The sequence below is a fragment of the Hyperoodon ampullatus genome, assembly GCF_949752795.1.
Source record: "Hyperoodon ampullatus genome assembly, chromosome: 3".
NCBI classification, from domain to species: Eukaryota; Metazoa; Chordata; class Mammalia; order Artiodactyla; family Ziphiidae; genus Hyperoodon; species Hyperoodon ampullatus.
The window spans coordinates 42680765-42705043 of NC_136916.1; the positions used below are offsets into that span (position 1 = coordinate 42680765).

Consider the following 24279-nt stretch of genomic DNA (forward strand, 5'->3'; position numbering starts at 1 on the left):
GATGTTAATTGCATGAAATTCCAGGGTGTTTACCTGGCGTGCTCCCTGCTCTGAGGGGAAGAAGTAAATGCCAGGGGAGGCTTAACAACTAGTCGGCTCCCACACTGGGTGTAGCTGGAATGTATCTCAAGCAGGCACTTCAATCCTCTATCTGGCTGTATTCTTTGAGAAGGCCTATCAAAGCTGATCCTTACCCCGGGGAGTGGTTTATTCCTGAAGAGCAGGCCAGGAAAATTACCGGTGAGTGATTAAAGTAATGAATGCAAGGCCGTGGCTTTTCCCTATTCTCAGAGCCCTGGACAAAAGGCAGCCATTTCATAGGCCACCCTAGAGCTGCCATCTGAAGTATTCCCACTGTCTTCCTCTTCGTCTTCAGAGCGCCCACTTGCCCCAGTTCCCCCCTTTAAGCAGCGCTTCTACTTTTTTCTCCCACTTACATCAGCCCAGTTCCACTGCCTGTTGTATAGCTTGAAGCTGGAATGTGAAGATGGGATGGGGTGGAAACTGATCGCAGCAACATCACCCCTGGTTGCAAACCTAAGGAAATCACTAGGGCCACTATGCGCTTGCGGTGACATCCGCCTGATTTACGTCCCTCTCGTGCTTGGCCTGTTTCCTTTTCTATCAGTTTTTCACGACAAGTTTAAAGGTCTCGATGTTATGTCCTCACATTAGCACGAAGGGTACAACACAAGTCCTGCCTTGTGCCCCTCTTGACTAAAAGTCAAAGTAAAAAGGAAATCTATATTAAGGAGCCTCTAGCTGCTGTTTATAGCTCCCAAAGGGTCCAAGGTAGATATTTCCACTAGTAAAGGACGTTTTCTCAGGCTGGTGTAAGGCTTGGTATCCGCAGCCACTTCCTAAGTCCTGCACACAGAACAGACCAGGGTCTGCGCTGAGCCGCGCCCTCCTCACTCGAACTATAACTCCCAGGATGCCCCGCGACCTGGGAGTGCGCACGCGCATCGGCGGCGGAGTGGGAACCAGGGCCGTCGATTTGGGGGAGCTGCCGGCGGTGCATCAGACAACTCCCTGGGAGGCGGCAGCAGGCAGACGGGCGGGTACTGGGAACTGAGCGGCTGGCCGTCCCCGCGGGTCTGTGAAGGAGGTCGGTGACCCTAGCGGGCCCCAGTCAGGTAAGCCAAGCCCGTGCTTTCCAGGAAGTCCGTCTGCGGGCGCGGGCAGGGAGTCGCACCGGCCATGGTGGCTGAGGCGGGAGAGGTTGCCTTCCAACTGCCAGGCTGGGATCTTCCCTACCAGTCCCTCTCGGGGAGCGAGGGGACGCTGAGGGCTGCTTCGGGGCTAACGGGCCGGGGTAGGAGCCGTGGGACGCGCTGGGCGTTGCCCGCGGTGGAGGCGCGCGAATCCCGAGTTGCTGATGAATCAGTCGGGGGGGCCCGGCCTTGCCGGGTTCGGGACCGGCCCCTTCCCCTCCCGGCTGGAGCCTGCGCGGGCCGCGACCGTGCGAGCTCGCGGTGCCTACCCTTTCCACCCCACCGAGGTGTAGCTCTGGGGACTAGCGTCTGAAAAGGTTTTTTTCACCAAGACTCCTTCAGAGGTTTCTGCTGGGTGAAAGTTGATAAGAAGAAGAAGAGAAAAAAAAAAAAAAGAAAGAAAAAAAAGTAGGGCACACCCTTTTCTTTTTGATTGAAATCTGGCTTGTCTTGCGTTCGCCGTTTTGATCTATCTGCTCTTAGAATAAATTCCTGGCTCCTGCTCAGCACAGCTGGATCCGGCTGTGAAGTTTGTATGTTGGTTTGTTTTGAGGACGTGACTGGGTCGTTATATTTTTGCTTACAGAAATTGGTGTGTTTCCTCTGCAAGCCCGCATTCTGATTACAAACAAATGAGAAACAGCCGCAGGGGGATTTTTGTTCTGGTTTTTGGTTTTTTAATGTTTAGTTAAGAATCATATTTCCAACTTGCCCTTGGCTTCTCTTAAAACCAAAAGTCATCTGGTAATGAACACTGCAGTAAAACTTATCCCAGGAGGTCATACTTGAACAGGAAATAAGCCTGTGGAGATTTAAGTTAGTTATGTGCGGTCTCCCTTGGTTTGTAACATTTTCATGCAGCTCATGTTTCTTTTTCTGAGAATTCCTTCAGATTTATTTTTCAGCAGATTAAATTGATTAATTAATTGGCCTGTCCAAAAGTATATTAGGCTTAGAAAAACAGTTTTGTCCAACCTCATTTACCTTTTTTTTTTTTTTTTTTGGCGATACGCGGGCTTCTCACTGTTGTGGCCTCTCCCCTTGCGGAGCACAGGCTCCGGACGCGCAGGCTCATCGGGCATGGCTCACGGGCCCAGCCGCTCCGCGGCATGTGGGATCTTCCCGGACCGGGGCACGAACCCGTGTTCCCTGCATTAGCAGACGGACTCTCAACCACTGCACCACCAGGGAAGCCCAACCTCATTTACTTTTGCCAGTCTCTTCTTCCTAGTCCTAGGCACCTTTTTACCCTATCACTTCTTTAAGAGCCCACAGTCATTTTATTAGAATACTTAGAATCACTTTTCTAACACATTCCTAGGAAAGGAACAAAAAGGGAAAATGTGAGATGCAGCATATTTTGGCTAGTTTAGCTTGCTTGCTTTTGAATCTCTCAGGATTTCTAGTTTGCTCATCTTTAAAATGAGGTTGTTTGGCCACATGACCCCAAGATTGTCAGCCCTAGATATCTGATTGTAAAAATTCATTTATTTTATTCAGTCAGGAAACACTGGCCACACCTGTCATTCCAAGCCCAGTGCTAGGCATGAAGGAACAAAACTGAGTTCTTGAGGATGTCACTGACCTAATGCTCGATTTCTTTTAATCATGTTGTTATGACTAGTTACAAAGTTCTGTGGTATACCCTCCAGGCCAAATTACTCTGTAATTAGTAACTTAACCTAAAGTTAAATACATACAGATCAAATCCAATTACAATGATCAGTTTCCTCTAATCAGAGATTTTTCAACTGTTAGCTACTGGTCCATTTAAATAAAACACAGGTTCAGTACAACAGGAAGGACTTGAATGGTGTAGGTGGTGCTTCTCAAACTTTAACAGCCATAAATCACCCAGAAACTTGTAGGTTTGAAGTGGGGGCTTGGAATCTGCTGGTCAGAAAGGGAATACTGTAGTTGCAGTGGGAGGCCACACTTTTAATATCAAGGGTTGGGAGATATTTTAAGGTGTTTATAATGACAGTTTAAAGACCATTGTTGATAAATGCTGGAGAGGGTGTGGAGAAAAGGGAACACTCTTGCACTGTTGGTGGGAATGTAAACTGATACAGCCACTATGGAGAGCAGTAGGGAGGTTCCTTAAAAAACTAAAAATAGAATTACCATATGGCCCAGCAATCCCACTACTGGGCCTATACCCTGAGAAAACCATAATTCAAAAAGAAGCATGTACCACAGTTTTCACTGCAGCTCTATTTACAATAGCCAGGACATGGAAGCAACCTAAGTGTCCATCGACAGATGAATGGATAAAGAAGATGCGGCACATATATACAATGGAATATTACTCAGCCATAAAAAGAAACAAAACTGAGTTATTTGTAGTGAGGTGGATGGACCTAGAGACTGTCATACAGAGTGAAGTAAGTCAGAAAGAGAAAAACAAATACCGTATGCTAACGCATATATATGGAATCTAAAAAAAAAATGGTTCTGAAAAACCTACAGGCAGGACAGGAATAAAGATGCAGACATAGAGAATGGAGTTGAGGACATGGAGGGGGGAAGGGTAAGCTGGGACGAAGTGAGAGAGTGGCATGGACATATATACACTACCAAATGTAAAATAGATAGCTAGTGGGAAGCAGCTGCATAGCACAGGGAGATCAGCTAGGTGGTTTGTGACCACCTAGAGGGCTGGGATCAGGAGGGTGGGAGGGAGGCTTAAGAGGGAGGAGATATGGGGATATATGTATACCTATAGCTGATTCACTTTGTCATAAAGCAGAAACTAACACACCATTGTAAAGCAATTATACCCCAATAAAGATGTTAAAAAACAACAAAAAAAAGACTAGTGTTGATAGCTGTGATATGAGGTGCATAGCAATGGCTTTTTCCAACTCCCAATTTAAAAAAAGTAATCCTACTCTAACAAAAAGAATTTCCTTCACAAATTTTCTTTTCTTTTTTCTCTTCTTTTGCTCCTTCCCTTCTCCTTTCTCTTTGATGCATCCTCTCAGCTTTTTTTTCTCTCCTCCTCTTCCACCCTCAACTGTTTTCATTTACGTTAATTCAGTAATTCAATAATTCAACTTGTGTTTTGCCCCATCCTGTTCAAGGTATTGTCTTAGGCTCATGGTGAATACAGACATAGAAGACATGTTTTTTGTCTGGGAGCCTACTCCCTCTGAGATTAGGCATGTGTACTTGTTTATAGTTCAGAGCACTATAAGAGTTGTCTGTAGGGAATAAAAACTTGCAGTAGGAGTTCAAACGGAGAGATCTTCTACAGTTTTTGTGGTAGGAAACAAGTGAAGTCATCTTTTTCCCACTCAGTGGTCATCTGTTTTCCCCCCAGGCTGTACTCTCTATACTGTTTGAGTGTGTTTATGACATATCTACATAGAATATAGTACAATTTCATAAATTAATTTATTTGGAACTTTGAGTGAGCTGGCTATATGAAAATCAGTTAGGTCTGAGCAGTATCCTAGGGAGGATGAGAGGTGGTGAAGATGAAAATAGACCTGGATACAGGCACAGAGGAGGACTCAGTAAAACAGTAGAAAAGGTCTCGGTGGTTTTCAGGTGTCTGTTGACGTACAGTGCTCTTGTTATTTAGGATGCATTTTCTTTTAAAGTTCAAATTAGCTAGCAAATTATGCTAGCTTTTCAATTGTTCTTTTTTTTTCCATCCAGAGGTCTTTATTTATTTTTTAACATCTTTATTTATTTTTTTAACATCTTCATTGGAGTATAATTGCTCTACAATGGTGTGTTAGTTTCTGCTTTATAACAAAGTGAATCCACTATACATATACATATATCCCCATATCTCCTCCCTCTTGCGTCTCCCTCCCACCCCTCTAGGTGGTCACAAAGCACCGAGCTGATCTCCCTGTGCTATGCAGCTGCTTCCCACTAGCTATCTATTTTACGTTTGGTAGTGTATATATGTCCATGCCACTCTCTCACTTCGTCCCAGCTTACCCTTCCCCCTCTCCGTGTCCTCAGGTCCATTCTCTACATCTGCGTCTTTATTCTGGTCCTGCCCTTAGGTTCTTCAGAATCATTCTTTTTTTTTTTTTTTTTTTTTTAGATTCCATATATATGTGTTAGCATACGGTATTTGTTTTTCTCTTTCTGACTTACTTCACTCTGTATGACAGTCTCTAGGTCCATCCACCTCACTACAAATAACTCAATTTCGTTTCCTTTTATGGCTGAGTAATATTCCATTGTATATACATGCCACATCTTCTTTATCCATTCATCTGTCGATGGACACCTGGGTTGCTTCCATGTCCTGGCTATTGTAAATAGAGCTTCAATGAACATTGTGGTACATGCTTCTTTTTGAATTATGGTTTTCTCAGGGTATATGCCCAGTAGTGGGATTGCTGGCTCATATGGTAGTTCTATTTTTAGTTTTTTAAGGAACCTCCATACTGTTCTCCATAGTGGCTGTATCAATTTACATTCCACCAACAGTGCAAGAGTGTTCCCTTTTCTCCACACCCTCTCCAACATTTATAGTTTGTAGATTTTTTGACGATGGCCATTCTGACTGGTGTGAGGTGATACCTCATTGTTGTTTTGATTTGCATTTCTCTAATGATTAGTGATGTTGAGCAGCTTTTCATATGCTTCTTGGCCATCTGTATGTCTTCTTTGGAGAAATGTCTATCTAGGTCTTCTGCCCATTTTTGGATTGGGTTGTTTGTTTGTTTAATATTGAGCTGCATGAGCTGTTTATATATTTTGGAGATTAATCCTTTGTCTGTTGATTCGTTTGCAAATATTTTCTCCCATTCTGAGGGTTGTCTTTTCGTCTTGTTTATGGTTTCCTTTGCTGTGCAAAAGCTTTGACATTTCATTAGGTCCCATTTATTTATTTTTGTTTTTATTTCCATTACTCTAGGAGGTGGATCAAAAAAGATCTTGCTGTGATTTATGTCAAAGAGTGTTCTTCCCGTGTTTTCCTCTAAGAGTTTTATAGTGTCTGGTCTTACATTTAGGTCTCAAATCCATTTTGAGTTTATTTTTGTGTATGGTGTTAGGGAGTGTTCTAATTTCATTCTTTTACATGTAGCTGTCCAGTTTTCCCAGCACTGCTTATAAAAGAGGCTGTCTTTTCTCCATTGTATATCCTTGCCTCCTTTGTCATAGATTAGTTGACCATAGGTTCATAGGTTTATCTCTGGGCTTTCTATCCTGTGCCATTGATCTATATTTCTGTTTTTATGCAGTACCCTACTGTCTTGATTACTGTAGCTTTGTAGTATAGTCTGAAGTCAGGGAGTCTGATTCCTCCAGCTCCGTTTTTTTCCCTCAAGACTGCTTTGGCTATTCGGGGTCTTTTGTATTTCCATACAAACTGTGAAAAATTTTTTTCTAGTTCTGTGAAAAATGTCAGTGGTAGTTTGATAGGGATTGCATTGAATCTGTAGATTGCTTTGGGTAGTAGAGTCATTTTCACAATATTGATTCTTCCAATCCAGGAGCATGGTATATCTCTCCATCTGTTTGTATCATCTTTAATTTCTTTCATCAGTGTCTTATAGTTTTCTGCATACAGGTCTTTTGTCTCCCTAACTAGGTTTATTCCTAGGTATTTTATTCTTTTTGTTGCAGTGGTAAATTGGAGTGTTTCCTTAATTTCTCTTTCACATTTTTCATCATTAGTGTATAGGAATGCAAGAGATTTCTGTGCGTTAATTTTGTATCCTGCAACTTTACCAAATTTATTGATTAGCTCTAGTAGTTTTCCGGTGGCATCTTTAGGATTCTCTATGTGTAGTATCATGTCATCTGCAAACAGTGACAGCTTTACTTCTTCTTTTCCAATTTCTATTCCTTTAATTTCTTTTTTTCTCTGATTGCCGTGGCTAGGACTTCCAAAACTATGTTGAATAATAGTGGTGAGAGTGGACATCCTTGTCTTGTTCCTGATCTTAGAGGAAATACTTTCAGTTTTTCACCATTGAGAATTGATGTTTGCTGTGGGTTTGTCGTATATGGGCTTTATTATGTTGAGGTAGGTTCCCTCTATGCCCACTTTCTAGAGAGCTTTTATCATAAATGGGTGTTGAATTTTGTCAAAAGCTTTTTCTGCATCTATTGAGATGATCATATGGTTTTTCTTCTTCAGTTTGTGAATATGGTGTATCACATTGGTTGATTTGCATATATTGAAGAATACTTGCATCCCTGGGATAAATCCCACTTGATCATGGTGTATGATCCTTTTAATGTGTTGTTGGATTCTATTTGCTAGTATTTTGTTGAGGATTTTTGCATCTATATTCATCAGCGATATTGGTTTGTAATTTTCTTTTTTTGTAATATCTTTTTCTGCTTTTGGTATCAGGGTGATGGTGGTCTCATAGAATGAGTTTGGAAGTGTTCCTTCCTCTGCAATTTTTTGGAGTTTGAGAAGGATGGGTGTTGGCTCTTCTGTAAATGTTTGATAGAATTCACCTGTGAAGCCATCTGGTCCTGGACTTTTGTTTGTTGGAAGATTTTTAATCACAGTTTCAATTTCATTACTTGTGATTGGTCTGTTCATATTTTCTGTTTCTTCCTGGTTCAGTCTTGGAAGGTTATACCTTTCTAAGAATTTGTATGTTTCTTCCAGGTTGTCCATTTTATTGGCATAGAGTTGCTTGTAGTAGTCTCTTAGGATGCTTTGTATTTCTGTGGTGTCTGTTGTAACTTCTCCTTTTTCATTTCTAATTTTATTGATTTGAGTCCTCTCCCTCTTTTTTTTGATGAGTCTGACTAATGGTTTATTAATTTTATCTTCTCAAAGAACCAGCTTTTGGTTTTATTGATCTGTGCCATTGTTTTCTCTGTTTCTATTTCATTTATTTCTGCTTTGATTTTTATGATTTCTTTCTTTCTACTAAGTTTGGATTTTGTTTGTTCTTCTTTCTCTAGTTCCTTTAGGTGTAAGGTTAGATTGTTTATTTGAGATTTTTCTTGTTTCTTGAGATAGGATTTTATTGCTCTGAATTTCCCTGTTAGATCTGCTTTTGCTGCATCCCATAGGTTTTGGATCGTTGTGTTTTCGTTGTAATTTGTCTCTAGGTATTTTATGATTTCCTCTTTGATTTCTTCAGTGATCTCTTGGTTATTAAGTAATGTATTGTTTAGCCTCCATGTGTTTGTGTTTTTTGCGTTTTTTTCCCTGTAACTGATTACTAATCTCATAGCGTTGTGGTCAGAAAAGACGCTTGATATGATTTCAATTTTCTTAAATTTACTGAGGCTTGATTTGTGACCCAAGATGTGATCTATCCTGGAGAATGTTCCGTGTGCACTTGAGAAGAAAGTGTAATCTACTCTTTTTGGATGGAATGTCCTATAAGTATCAGTTAAATCTATCTGGTCTGTTGTGTCATTTAAAGCTTCTGTTTCCTTATTAATTTTCTGTTTGCATGATCTGTCCATTGGTGTAAATGAGTTTTTAAAGTCCCCCACTATTATTGCGTTACTGTCGATTTCCTCTTCTATATCTGTTAGCAGTTGCCTTATGTATTGAGGTGCTCCTATGTTGGGTGCATATATATTTATAATTGTTATATCTTCTTCTTGGATTGATCCCTTGATCATTATGTAGTGTCTTTCCTTGCTTCTCATAACAATCTTTATTTTAAAGTCTACTTTATCTAATATGAGTATTGCTACTCCAGCTTTCTTTTGATTTCCATTTGCATGGAATATCTTTTTCCATCCCCTCACTTTCAGTCTGTATGTGTCCCTAGGTCTGATGTGGTTCTCTTGTAGACAGCATATATATGGGTCTTGTTTTTATATCCATTCAGTGAGCCTGTGTCTTTTGGTTGGAGCATTTAAGCCATTCACATTTAAGGTAATTATCAATATGTATGTTCCTATTCCCATTTTCTTAATTGTTTTGGTTTTGTTATTGTAGGTCTTTTCCTTCTCTTGTGTTTCCTGCCTAGAGAAGTTCCTTTAGCATCTGTTGGTTTGTTTTTTTTTTTTGCGGTACGCGGGCCTCTCACTGCTGTGGCCTCTCCCGTTGCGGAGCACAGGCTCTGGACGCGCAGGCTCAGCGGCCATGGCTCACGGGCCCAGCCGCTCCGTGGCATGTGGGATCTTCCCGGACTGGGGCACGAACCCGTGTTCCCTGCATCGGCACACGGACTCTCAACACTGCGCCACCAGGGAAGCCCATAGCATCTGTTTTAAAGTTGGTTTGGTGGTGCTGAATTCTCTTAGCTTTTGCTTGTCTGTAAAGGTTTTAATTTCTCCGTTGAATCTGAATGAGATCCTTGCAGGGTAGAGTAATCTTGGTTGTAGCTTTTCCCTTTCATCACTTTAAATATGTCCTGCCAGTCCCTTCTGGTTTGCAGAGTTTCTGCTGAACGATCAGCTGTTAACTTTATGGGGATTCCCTTGTATTTTATTTGTTGTTTTTCCCTTGCTGCTTTTAATATTTTTTCTTTGTATTTAATTTTTGATAGTTTGATTAATATGTGTCTCGGCGTGTTTCTCCTTGGATTTATCCCATATGGGATTCTCTGTGCTTCCTGGACTTGATTGACTATTTCCTTTCCCTTATTAGGGAAGTTTTCAACTATAATCTCTTCAAATATTTTCTCTGTCCCTTTCTTTTTCTCTTCTTTTTTCTATAATTCGAATTCGAATTCGACCCCTATAATTTGAATGTTGGTGTGTTTAATGTTGTCCCAGGGGTCTGTGAGACTGTCCTGAATTCTCTTCATTTTTTTTTCTTTATTCTGCTCTGCAGTAGTTATTTCCACTATTTTATCTTCCAGATCACTTCTCCGTTCTTCTGCCTCAGTTATTCTGCTTTTGATTCCTTCTAGAGAATTTTTAATTTCATTTATTGCGTTGTTCATCATTGTTTGTTTGCTCTTTAGTTCTTCTAGGTCCTTGTTAAACATTTCTTGTATCTTCTCCATTCTATTTCCAAGATTTTGGATCATCTTTGCTATCATTACTCTGAATTCTTGTCCTGAACTCGGCTCTCCCACCTCAGAGGCACAGGCCTGACACCCAGCCGGAGCACCAAGACCCTGTCAGCCACACGGCCAGATATGTGGGGAGTTTCTTGCCTTTTGGGAAGTCTGAGGTCTTCTGCCAGCATTCAGTAGGTTTTCTGTAGGAGTTGTTCCACATGTAGATGTATTTCTGATGTATTTGTGGGGAGGAAGGTGATCTCCATGTCTTACTCCTCCGCCATCTTGAAGGTCTCCCCTTCAGTTGTTCTTAAATTTAAATATATATGACTCTGTCTTGATAAAAATAGTTGAGAGCCTTTTTCTTTAGGCTGTGATAGTGGTCAAAGCACTGTTGTCCTTCCTTGCTGACATTCGATTTACATGCCTTACTCTTTCTCAGTCAATTTTATATCTGACCCTCTAAAATGACAACTATAAAATCATTGAGAGGAAAATGGTAAAGAAAACAGAAAATTCTACTGAACTTCTCATAGTCCATTAGGTATGTATTGAAATTGTGAAGAATCAAACTTAATTTGCCATTTATGAAAAATTAAACATGAACAGATACAATTATATCAATCTACCTATGTGCATCTGTAATCCGTTAGGTGATTTGCAATAATGAAGGAATAGAGATGTCAGTAATCCAAAGTGGAAAGTAATTGAACATGTGGGGGGTGGTGTTCTAGAATTTCATTTGAAACAAAATCATTATATCTTGAAGCAGAGTGCTACTTTGTATTGTTTTACTGAGGTATAATTAACATTCAATAAAATGCACATATCATAAGTGTCCAGTTCAAGGAGTTCTGCCAATTTTATACACTGTAACTTCTACCAAAAGAGATAGAAAATATTTTTCTCACCATAGAAACTACCCTCATGCCACTTTCCAGCCATTTCCCTCACCCACCCTCTGAAAGGATACCACTTTCTTACTCTGTATTTCTGACACCATAGGTTTGTTTTGCTTAGTCTTGGGCTTGACATAAATGGAGTCATACAGTAGTATGTGCTTTTTTGTGTCTGCCTCTTTCCTGTAACATGATGTTTCTGAGATTTATCTGTGTTGTGTGTATCAGTGGTTCTCTTTTATTGATGAATAGTATTCCATTGTATGAATATACTGCAATTTGTTTATCTCATTTCTTCTTTTTTAAAAAAATTTATTTATTTAATTTATTTATTATTTATTTTTGGCTGCGTTAGGTGTTTGTTGCTGTGTGCGGGCTTTCTCTAGTTGTGGTGAGTGGGGGGTTCTCTTCGTTGTGGTGCGCAGCCTTCTCATTGTAGTGGCTTCTTTTATTGCAGAGCACAGGCTCTAGGCACGTGGGCTTCAGTAGTTGTGCCTCCTGGCTCTACAGTGCAGGCTCAACAGTCGTGGCGCACAGGTTTAGTTGCTCCACGGCATGTGGGATCTTCCCGGACCAAGGCTCAAACCCGTGTCCCCCACATTGGCAGGCGGATTCTTAACCACTCCGCTCTCAGGGAAACCCTACACAATTTTAAAAAAATATTTGTTTATTTGGCCATACCAGGTGTTAGTTGCGGCACGTGGGATCTTCGTTGCCGTGTGCAGGATCTTTTGGTTGCGGCATGCAGGATCTTTAGTTGCTGCATGTGAACTGTTAGTTGCTGCATGTAGAATCTAGTTCCCTGACCAGGGATCGTACCAGGCCCCCTTCATTGGGAGCACAGAGTCTTAGCCCCTGGGCCACCAGGGAAGTCCCCAAATTTTAATTTTTTTTTTTTTTTTTGCCGTACTCGGGCCTCTCACTGTTGTGGCCTCTCCCGTTGCGGAGCACAGGCCCCGGACGCACAGGCTCAGAGGCCATGGCTCACGGGCCCAGCTGCTCCGCGGCATGTGGGATCCTCCCAGACTGGGGCACGAACCCACGTCCCCTGCATCGGCAGGCGGACTCTCAACCACTGCGCCACCAGGGAAGCCCCAAATTTTAATTTTTTTTTTTTTTTTTTTTTTTTTTTGCGGTACGCGGGCCTCTCACTGTTGTGGCCACTCCCGTTGCAGAGCACAGGCTCCGGACGCGCAGGCTCAGCGGCCATGGCTCACGGGCCCAGCCGCTCCGCGGCATGTGGGATCCCCCCAGACCGGGGCACGAACCCGTATCCCCTGCATCGGCAGGCGGACTCTCAACCACTGCGCCACCAGGGAAGCCCCCCAAATTTTAATTTTTAATGTTGCCAAATTTTAGTGTTTTAGCCATACTAGAGGATGTAAAATGGTACCTCATTATGGTTTTAAGTTGCATTTTCCTGAGGATTAAGGACGTTGAATGCTTTATCATGTGCTAATTAGCTATCCTTTATTTTCTTTTGTGAAGCATCTGTTCAAGTCTTTTGCCTATTTTTTTCATTGGGTGGTTCATCTTTTTATTGTTGTTTGAAGGAGTTCTTTATATATTCTGAGTACAGGTCTTTTGTCTGGTACGCGTGTTGGTGATTTTTTTTAACCTAGGCTTTGGCTTTTCTATTTCTTTTCTTAATGATGTTATAAGCAGAAATTTTTTATGGAGTCATTTTATTAACTTTTAATTTTATGGTTAGTGTTTTTTTATGCCCACCCCCAGGCTTGCAAAGCTTTCTTTAAAAAAAGCTTTTCTTGGGCTTCCCTGGTGGCACAGTGGTTGAGAGTCCACCTGCCGATGCAGGGGACACGGGTTCGTGCCCCGGTCCGGGAAGATCCCACATGCTGCGGAGCGGCTAGGCCCGTGAGCCATGGTCGTTGAGCCTGCGCGTACGGAGCCTGTGCTCTGCAACGAGAGAGGCCACAACAGTGAGAGGCCCACGTACTGCAAAAAAAAAAAAAAAAGCTTTTCTTCTTTAAAGCTTTCTTTTTCTAGGTTTTACATTTTAGATCTTTGTTCCATCTCAGATTAATTTTTGTGTTATGATGGGAGGTAGGGGTTTAGGTTTATTTTCCTTTCATACAGATATCCAGTTGTTGCAGCAACATAGGTTAAAAAATTTTTGCCATTAGATTGACTTGGCAACTTAATTGAAAATAAGCTGAGCTACTTTGTAATTTAGTTTTGCTTATACTGTCAGTTTCTTAAGAAGGGTCCTGGATCTTTAAAACAAACAAACAAAGCAACAACTTTTATGCACCTCTTCCATACTGCAGCTAGACTGAGATTGATCCAGGGCTAGTTACCCTGTATTTCCTGATGGAGGTGCTAATAATGAATTTGAATTTTATTTTATTTATTTATTTTTTGGCCACACCACTGGGCATGTGGGATGTTAGTTCCCGATCCCTGCGCCCCCTGCAGTGGAAGCGCAGAGTCTTAACCACTGGACCTCCAGGGAAGTCCCTAAGTTTTAATTTTGAATGGCTTTTCTGTTGGTTGAGTTAATGGAGCCGATCTCATTTCAGTAGAAGTTGCACCCTGAGCAAGCTATAGAGAGCTTAATATTTTCCTGTTTATTGACTTGGTCAATATAGATGTAAATATATATATACGTATAAAACCCATGCATTTTAGTTTTCATCTTTCTACTACACTACTCCACTAGTCCAATCTTTTTTTTTTTTTTTTGCGGTACGCGGGCCTCTCACTGCCGTGGCCTCTCCCGTTGCGGAGCACAGGCTCCGGACGCGCAGGCTCAGCGGCCATGGCTCACGGGCCTAGCCGCTCCGCGGCATGTGGGATCTTCCCGGACCGGGGCACGAACCCGTGTCCCCTGCATCGGCAGGCGGACTCTCAACCACTGCGCCACTAGGGAAGCCTCAGTCCAATCCTTTTTGACACAGTTCCTGAATTTGTCTTGGAACAGTTTCTAAGGAGACAGGTTGGTTCTTTTTTTCTTCCAGATTTTATTGACTGATAACACAATACAATGATAACATTTTTAAAAGAACGTCACCTTAACCATATTACTCTACTGTAACTGTTTTATTTTTCCTCATTTCCTTCCAGGCTTTGTTCATCCACATATTTTTGTATGGTTGAAGTCATAGTGTACATGTCCTTTTCTGTGGTAACCAGTGGACATCGTGTTCTGTACGTGGGTCACCCTTGTTAGTAAAGGTAAATAAAGCTGGAGATGGAGATGAGACCACTAGGGGACTTAGCAGTGGGAAATCTTGAATCCAAAGCTTAATTAAAATTGAAGTAGAACAAAGTTAAGATTTTCAAAGACAGGGTTACCCTTCCATGGAAATGGAGGACAACTTTGGTTTCCTTATTCTCTCTCTTTTTAATGTGTAACAGCTTTATTGAAATATAATTCACATATACAATTCACCCATTTAAAGTGTACAGGACAATGGATTTCAGTATATTCACAGAGTTGTGCAACCATCACCACAGTTCATTTTGGAACATTTTCATCACACCAAAAAGAAACCCCTGGGACTTCCCTGACAGTCCAGTGGTTAAGACTCCAAGCTCCCAAAGTAGGGGGCATGGGTTTGATCCCTGGTCGGGGAACTAAGATCCCCACATGCCACGTGCCGTGGCCAAATAAATAAATATCAATAAATTAAAAGAAAAGAAAAGAAAAGAACCCCCTTGACCATTAGTAGTCACTACGTACTTCCTCCCAACACCCCTAGCCATAGGCAACCATTCTGCTTTTTGCTTTTTGTCTCTATGAATTTGCCTATTCTGGACATTTCATATAAATGGAATCATACAATATATAGTCTTTTGTGATGGGCCTCTTTCACCATTATACTCTTAATAGTTTGCTTTGAGAATCGTATTACAAGGTAGGTTCCTCCACAGATGTGCACACTTTTTGACCTGTAGAGAGATACACTCCCTTTGGTACATGTGCTCAAACACTTACACCTACTCACTAAGGGAGGAACACAAACACACCAAGATGAACTTACAAACTAAGGTAACTGATACATGGAGTTAACCCTTTACAAATAAACAGTTTCATATCTGGGCATATCTAAGCACTAATATCACTACACGTACGCACATGTAAACACAACTCCTGAAGCATATGTGAGAAAATGATAAACTGGGAGGAAAAGAGGCCTGAGTGGACAAGAGTGAATGAGAGTGTGACGGCAAGTTGTGTTTATTTCAAAGTGTATTCTCCTGGTGTTTAAAACACTTTCTAGAGCTTTTCATCTTTTAAACCAGTAGCAATTGTCTGATATGTTTGTATTATTTAATATGTATATAGACTTGTAGGAAAGATTGTTGTAATTAGCTTATTATATAGCAGTCCTTTTGAGCAGGACGTTATTAATTGTAAAGTAGGGGATTTGCACATGGAAAAGTATAACCAACAAAATATTTTAGTTCACTGGGTGTGGTGTTATCATTTTAATGAGGAGTTGTTAAGGAATATTTCCTTGATATGCATACCAGTGAAAAGAGGATACACTGTAATGTATACAAACGTATACATTATAAGTCTGACATCTTCAGGCAGCCCTTACCCTGGAGCAAGTGTGGTAAGATTTGGTATAACCCCAGGATTTATTTTTGTTTATGGTGGGCGATTATTAACCCAAGTTAGTATTCTTAAAGAACTGTTCCTTTTTTTTTCTTTTTTTTTTCTTTCTTTTGTCTTTAATGGCCACTGGGATGCTTACTTGGCTTGAGGGTGGGATTAGGGGGTGGGGAGATGGGGAAGAAAGTTTAATTTGATTGGGAAATATCAATAAATGATTATTTAAAAGTCAGCCCCCCCCTTTTGTTCCACTCATTTGTCCCAAAGATCTACACATTCTTAGAGAAAATCACAGAACCATGCACAGAAATGGACCTCGACAGATTTGCACATTTTATCTCTGCAAAGCCTTCTGTGCAGCTTGGCCCTTCTGTCAGCTATCAGCACACCCTCTACACCTGCTTTTTCTTTGCCACTTTTCTGGAGCCCCCACTACTCCTCGTCAAATGATCTCACTTCGTACTCTCCTAAGATATCAGACGACATTGCAAGTAAACTGCTGGATATAGTTTGCTCCCCACCACAGGACAGCCCTTGTCACTGCATTCAGCTTCTTAGTTAGCTTCCCATCTGCCATATCCTCTTTTCTATCTTTTCCCACTGCCAGATAGGAATTCTGGCTTATAACTCCTTTTGAATGGGATATCAGAGGAGCCTCTTCAAAGAAATGTTCTAACTGGTCCCTGAAAGATGTGAAAGGATTTGAACATGAAAAAAGGTAGAAAAGGATATTTCACGTGTAACGAACAGTGTAGTCTGAGGGCTGGAGGCGGAAGAGCAGGGAACTGTATTTACTTCTTTGGCTATGATACAGGGTGTGTGAAGGTCATGCCTTCCCCTTTACTTGACTTTTCTTCCTCTTTTCCCTGGCTCCCTTCCCATCCTCCTTCCACCCCTTTTTTAGCATGTACTTTGATGTCTTTGCTTAGATATTGCTCCTCCCCACTTCTATCTGGCTAAATCTATCCTTCCCTGACCACCCATAGCAATCTCTGAACTTCTGTATCACTAATTGCCAGTACCATTCTTTTGTCAGTTAAATATGTATTGCCTTGATTTAAAAAGGAAAAAAAAAAGCTTTATGTGCATGTCTCATTTTCCCAAATAGAGTTTATTAATCAAGGTTCTTAGGTCTCAGGAACACCACCCACTTAAGCTAGGCTACTAGAAGATATGGCAGCAGGGCTGGGAGTTGTAGTGGGTTTTTACCCTGTTAAGGCAGCTGTGCTCCTTGAAATGAACTACAACTGGAACCCAGAGCAAGCACTTGGAAAGTCCCTGTCCTTTCTCCCTCTGACTGCAGTTTTGCATGGACTGTCTTCGGCTTCTTTCTGTGCCTCTGCTTCATACCAGAACAATAATTTGGATTTTTAAAAATACTGTGCCTAACACTATTATCTACCTTGATTACTGAGTTTCTTGGCATCCTCTTAAATCTTGCACCTGAGGCAAATGCCCCAGCGCTGCTCCATTCTCTCCTTTATAGGCCGGCTTTCTCTACTCTCTCTTGCTTTCTTTCTCTCTTCTGCTTTCACCTTAGCTTCAGATTAAATGTGACTTTAGCTTGCTGTGATGCTGCCTCCAGACTGGATGATATATGATCTCTCGGCTTAGGTTTTGTTTCTCAGCTTTCCAAATTCCTGGAGAAGAACTGGATTTGATCTATCTTGCTTGGGCTAGGGGTACTGCCTGTACCGAATATCTGTGAGGGAGGGGCATTGTTATGGTTGTGTACTTCACAGGGCTTGGGGTAAGGGTCCCAGAGAGGGGGCTTTAGGGTTGGTCATCCCCAAACATGCTTACTTTAGTACCAGAGGTAAGAGGGAAGTGACCATGTCACTGTTTTTGTATCTGCACTGCATCTGGCAGATTAACAGCTAAAAAGTGGGTGTGCCTCTTTAGTATTTGTTTATTGCTATGACTCCCTGACCATTTGACCATTAGGATTACCTTTTGGGCATAACAGGCTAATCAGAGAAATATTTTTAAAATAAATAAATTTATTTATTTAGGCTGCATTGGGTGTTTATTGCTGCATGTGGGCTTTCTCTAGTTGTGGCGAGCGGGGGCTACTCTTCGTTGTGGTGCATGGGCTTCTCATTGCAGTGGCTTCTCTTGTTGCAGAGCCCGGGCTCTAGGCATGCAGGCTTTAGTACCTGTGGTGCGCGGGCTCTGTAGTTGTGGCGCACGGGCTTAGTTTCTCTGAGGCATGTGGGATCTTCCTGGACCAGGGATCGAACCCTTGTCCCCTGTATTGGCAGGCAGATTCTTGACCACTGGGCCACCAGGGAAGTCCCAGAGATATTTTTAATATTAAAAAATTACCAAAATTTGTTTTATTATCATTTGAAAGATTTCTAATTTTAGAGCAAATTAACTATTTTTAAAACATTTTTGAAATTTATTTTCCAGTTCAGAAAGAATAGAGGATTAGAATATTGATAATCAATTAAATAAAAAGTGATAAGTCTTTACAGACTCTGCCCCCCAGTCCTGTTAGGATATGGTAAAATCAGGTACTCCCATCATTGATCTCAAATCTTATTGAGTCCCACCCCCTTATTATTTTGTTATATACTTAGTATCTGCTATGTTGCAGGCACTATGTTGGGCTGATAATATAAAAATAAGTGCCTGGGCTTCCCTGGTGGCGCAGTGGTTGGGAGTCCGCCTGCCGTTGCAGGGGACGCAGGTTCGTGCCCCGGTCCGGGAGGATCCCACGTGCCGCGGAGCGGCTGGGCCCGTGAGCCATGGCCGCTGAGCCTGCGCGTCCGGAGCCTGTGCTCCGCAACGGGAGAGGCCTCAACAGTGAGAGGCCCGCGTACCGCAAAAAAAAAAAAAAAAAAAAAAAAAGTGCCTGGGGACTTCCCTGGTGGCACAGTGGATAAGACTCCATGCTCCCAATGCAGGGTTTGATCCCTGGTCGGGGAGCTAGATCCCACATGCATGCCACAACTAAGAGTTCGCATGCCACAACTAAGGAGCCCGTGAGCTGCAACTAAGGAGCCCGCCTGCCTCAACTAAGACCTGGTGCAACCAAATAAATAAATAAATAAATAAATAAATACTAAAAAAAATAAAATAAAAAAATAAGTTCCTGTCCTTAAAGGGCTCACAGTCTATGAAGAAGATATGTATTAAGCAGCTGATTATGATGAGATAAATGTTGATAGAAGTGTAGGCAAAGTGGTGACTTAACACCTCTCTTCTTCTGTTGCTTTCTTTGTACATTTGTTGTCTCTCATTTTTTTATATTCCCTTTTTTAGTCTTCATTGCTCTCACCCAGTCTTTGCAATTAATTGTCTGGATTATATGGATCTCAGTATGGTAATATCTCATTTACCTAGTATGAAATAATGAAGTATTCCTTAAAAATGAATTTTGAAGATAATGACTTTATTGGCTAAAATTTATTGAACCCTTGCTCTGTGTCAAAACTGTTCTAATTGATTTATATGTATTCCTTTAATGAATTAATGTATCAGCCCCATGAGATAGGTACTATTATTATTCTCATTTTAAAAACAGAGAGACAAAATGTAGTTTATTGTCTTGCCTAAGATTACAAAGTGAAATATCTGTAAGAAGATTGAGATCTTTTTTAAAAATCTATTTTAAATGTCATTTTTGGTAAAATGCATTATAAAGCTTTTCCTGGTCTTCTTAAATGAAGTTCTTCAAACTTATTTTAACCAAGGTGATTTGGAGGACATAGAATTTCGAATTCATTGCGTGCATCAGGTGTTATTCTGTGCTACTGAATTGCCTTCTGAGGTTGTTGCAGTTCATGGACTATTGGTAATTAAACTGTCCCACACTTTAGTGCTTTAGTTACTTTATAGTTTTTCCTTTGCTTTTGCCTCTAGCTGCAGCTTCTTACCAATTACTGTCATATCAGTAACTTGCTTCTGTTAATGTGTGGTGTGTAGTAACATAAAAGTAAAAGCATGGTAGAAACTAAGTATTTTATAGAGGCAGTATGATATAGTATAAAAAGCATGGATTTTAGGGTCAGGTTCAAATCTCACATCTACTGTTGAGAAGGAAGTTATATATCCTTGGGCAGGCTCTTTATTCTGAGCCTAAGTTTCATCATTTATGAAATGGGGATAACAATATTTTGCAGTTATTATGAGGAGATGTATTTGGTAAAGTGAATACCTGGCAAATAATAGGTATGCAAGTAAAAATTGATCCCTTTATTTTTCTCTTCATTATGTTGGAATATGGCATATGGCCTCTTTGTTAATCTGAGAAACTCAGGTAAAGGAAAGAAACTTGTTTCTAAGATGTAAGAAAGATGTAGACACTTTTATTCTATCACTTAAAAATATTAATTTACAGTTGGTGTCATAAGTGTTAATTTGAGGATTACCCTAAACTTCTGTTTTGGGTCCTTGTACTAAGCTCTCAGTAACCTCCTCTCCTTCTCTGCATTAAATTAAGTTGCCTTTACTTCTTTCTGGGTGGCTTTCTTGATTTTCCTTGTTTGCTATTAAAGGAAAAATGTCCCTTAGCCCTTTTCAAAAGAACCTATGCCAAGGCAGACCTTATGACACTGGGGGCAATAAACCAAGCTTCTTGGCCAATAACCGTGACTTCTGAGACTTCCTTTCTTTCATCAGTTCTGCTTTTTTCAGCTATCTCTAGCTTAAATATTAATTTGTTTTTCTTTCTAGCCCCACCCCCTTCCATTTCCCCCTTCTCAGAAACTATCCACATTAGCTGTATGGTTATTACTTCACTAGTTTTATACGGTTTGGTTTTTATTGTGTGTGTATATGTATTTCTCAAAGGCTATATTTTGGTAATTTTTATTATTTATAGGGAACTCTCCTATCTTAATACGATAAAAAATTTGGCACCAGAGGTTTTGCCTTCTGTCTTGAAATTCCAGTAAAAACCTGTGATACCCTCTCCTTACTGGACTGTCAGATGCTTCACCACATGCAAGTACTCCAGCTCAAGTCACCAAAAAAAGTTTTTGAACAATTTTACTGAGGCATAATTTACATATCATAAAATTCATCATTTTTAAGTGTACAATTCAATAATAGCAAATAACATTTTCCTATCAAAAACTCTTCAGTGCTGTCTTTAGTCTATAAGAGGATAGTCATCTTTTTTTCCCAAGGTCATTTATGGTGGGTTGTGTGGTCTTGCTCCTGGCTGCCATGTGGTTACATACACGTACCCCATCTGTTGGTTATTGCTTCTGTTATTCACTCTGGATATCATAGTACTTCATTAACAGTGAGGTTCTCTATAGTTGGGACACTGAGTCAAAGTGGTGGGACACTACCATTTTGTTGAAGAATGGCTCCTTTTTGGCATTAACTGAGGGAACTCATTCTCTCATCTTAGGTATTCTCCACCTGATGAGAATTATACCCTAAATCCAGGGCCTTCCAAATCTCTCTGATTGGCTCTGTATTCCCCACTTCCCCCTTGAGACATCAAGACACATTATGTAAATTTAGGCATGTACCTCTCCAAAACATAACTGCTTCTCCATGTTACTCTGAAAATTAATTCAATAATTGCTATAGCAAACTTGGTATGTCCCTAGTCCCCTGAAATTGAGTAGGGTAAAACGAGTGGTATCCCTAAAAGTCACAAGTGTGCTATTTCTCGAAAGGTGTATATGAAATACTTCACCGTGTAGGAGTGGGGCATGTTCCACTGGGGGACATGCATTCATAGCAGGCGGGGCACCAGACGCCTGAATCAATGGCGAGTATTGGGGCTAAATGGTGTGGTGCATCCTGAGTGTTGTTGACCTTCAGAGTGGAAAAGAGGCCAAGTAGGGTTGGAGGAGCTAAGAAAGGCTTTGGAGAAGATGGACTTGAGCTAGTCTTTGAAGGGTATGCAAGTTTGGATAGGATGGAGAGTGAAATTTGGGCTTCGGGTAAGGAGAATTGTTGAAGAGAAGTGCAGACCATATTGGGAAACAAATGAGGCAAAAAGGTAAAAATGAACTTAGGATATTTGTGAGACCCTGAGGAAACCAGCCTGATTAGAGCTGAGGATTCCTAGTAATTCGTAGTGAAAGTAGGAAAGTGGAGTTTTATCAAAATCACAAGAGAAACTGTCAAAATACAAGCACCTAACAAATAAGAAAAAAATTCTTAGCAAAGGAATGAAATGTAAAAGCAGTGTTTCAGGAAGCATAGTCAGGTGACTGTGATCAAGATCGTTAGAGCAGGAAGGCAAGAGCTTAGTCAGGCAAGGAGTTTGCTTGCCCCCAGGAGGAAGGGCTTGGTAAAGCATTGTTTTTTACTTCCTGTCTTTATGAGACTCCAGAAATTTCCCTAGGTACTGGAACTGTTCCTGGGAAGGGGCAGGGTTCAGAAACACAAGGCTTTGAAGGCCTGCACAGAACTTCAGAAAAGTTATTTCTCTTGATGTTTCCTTAGGGAAAAGGAATAAAACACCCCAAAACTGGCCCCATCCCAGTTTCAAAGTCTCAATTATATAGGGCCTTTGGGCCCAAGCTGTGGAGCTTTGGAGAATATATAATTATATATCTCTTTAAATGATTCTTACTATTGGTCTCATAGATTGTTAGTTTTTTTCCCCCTTAATTAATGTTCTGAAATTCTTTTAATAGGACTCTCTAATGGCTGATGCTTTTCATTGTTTTGCTTTTCCACCAAAGCACTTTTTGCTATTACCTGGGGGTGGCATGCATAAAGTCAGAGGCAATATTTGTTACTGTTTTTTCATACACAGCAACAAAATGCAACAAATGATTGAGTTATTATTTAAATTAAAAATAAAATAAATGCACATGATACAAAACTCAAAAGTGACCACTGGATATCTGGTGAACACTCTCCCTGTATCTTTAGCTCTCTAGTTTGTCTCTGGTTCTCGTGGATCTTTCCAGAGTTATTCCCAAGGCACTTATTTTTAAAAGTTGAGTGATATTAGACTTTTAGATTTGGAAGGACCATAGGGGTCATTTGTCAACTGTTAGTGTTTCTTTTTTTTTGTGTGGTACGCGGGCCTCTCACTGTTGCGGCCTCTCCCGTTGCGAAGCACAGGCTCCGGACGCGCAGGCTCAGCGGCCATGGCTCACGGGCCTAGCCGCTCCGCAGCATGTGGCATCTTCCCGGACCGGGGCACGAACCCGTGTCCCCTGCATCGGCAGGCGGACTCTCAACCACTGTGCCACCAGGGAAGCCCCGTTAGTGTTTCTTGTGGTATAGAGAAAAGTGGGCCAGATTTGAGGAATGGACATGGATGAATTAATGGGGTTGAGTGACTCCTCTAAAATTTCTTAATATCACCATCTGAAACTAAAGCCTTTATGAAGACTGTTTCCCAAAGGTCTCTTTCCTAAATTCCAAATCTATTTTTCCAATCTATTTTCCTTGTTCTAAAGTCTTTTTCCTAATATCTTCCAGTACTGTCCTACTCTTGATTGTCTTGGATTTAATATTTAATTAAAATAGAGACAGTAGTTAGATGCGTTTAAATTTATTTTTAAAAAAGAAAATGAAATAAAGAACAAGACAGAAGTGCATGTGCTGCTTTATACTTCAGTACTTTTACTGTATTACTAAAATTTATATTTAATTTTGTGATTAAAATTCTTCTGCATTCGTTCTTATGATTTATGATGTATTAGGAATTCATGTTTTCATAGAAACAGTTCTAATTTTATTATGGGAAAATAGGAAATGACCTGTAGAAATTTGCTTTATTTGGCAACTTTCAAGAAAGCATTTATTAATATGGTCATTCCACTTTAACTTCTTTTTCTCTAGTACATAACAACATAGGCCCATGTTTGACTTCATTATTTACTTTTTTTCATTGTTTAATCTGTTCTGGTTTTTCAAGTCACTTTCCTAAAGTATTTCACTTTATTGTTTCTGTGCTTACCTAGCATGATTCAGCTCTCATATTTTTCCTTTCTGCTTATACATTGTTCATGTTGGCAAGTTTGAGTTAGTGTTTCCTTAAGATCATAGACATTAGAGCTACAAGAGACCTGATGACATTGAGCCTGGGCATGAAGTGAATAGGCTTCATCCCTTTGCCACTTCTCATCTGTTGATAGTGGCTGCCTAAAGACTGAGGCAGAATTTACCTTGACTGGGGAAAAGGCTGTTTTATTTCCCGTGTCTGGACCTGGAGAAGTCTACTGTCAGAACTAGGACATATCTTGGTTATTCCTCATCTAGCCCAGAAAACTGAGGAGTGAAGTAACTTGCTTAAAGTCACAGAGCCCTTAAGTCCATGGATCTACTGACCCCCAATGCTAGGAGCTAAGTGCTAGGCCTTTTTTCTCCCTAAGAATTCTGGATTTCTTTCTGGATTTTTTGGTTTGTTTTTGTTTTTCCTCCTCGAGTCATAATTGAATTCTATTAAGTACATCAACTTGTCACAGTTTGTTGTATCTTCAGGAAAAACTCAGAAGTATTCATCGGGCAGTTTAAAAATAGGCTTTTCCTCATCCTAGGAAAGAAAGGGGGCTTGAGTTACATAGTCTAGCTAAAACTGAGAACTTTCTTTTCACTTATTTTTTTTAATATAAAATTTTTTATTTATTTGTTTGTTTTTGGCTGCGTTGGGTCCTCACTGCTGTGCACGGGCCCTCTCCATGTGAGTGGGGGCTACTCTTCGCTGCGGTGGGTGGGCTTCTCATTGTGGGTGGCCTTCC

At 40.8% G+C, this 24279-nt stretch overlaps 1 protein-coding gene across 1 annotated transcript in view; it reads left to right on the forward strand.

The window, feature by feature from the left end:
- Positions 1–994: 994 nt before the first annotated feature.
- The window catches only part of TMOD3 (tropomodulin 3), a gene marked incomplete at its 3' end in the record, with an annotated part of 95347 nt that continues 72062 nt past the window's right edge, over positions 995–24279 (forward strand). Inside the window, exon 1 of the mRNA XM_079698774.1 lies at positions 995–1136. The remainder of the gene's footprint in view (positions 1137–24279) is intronic.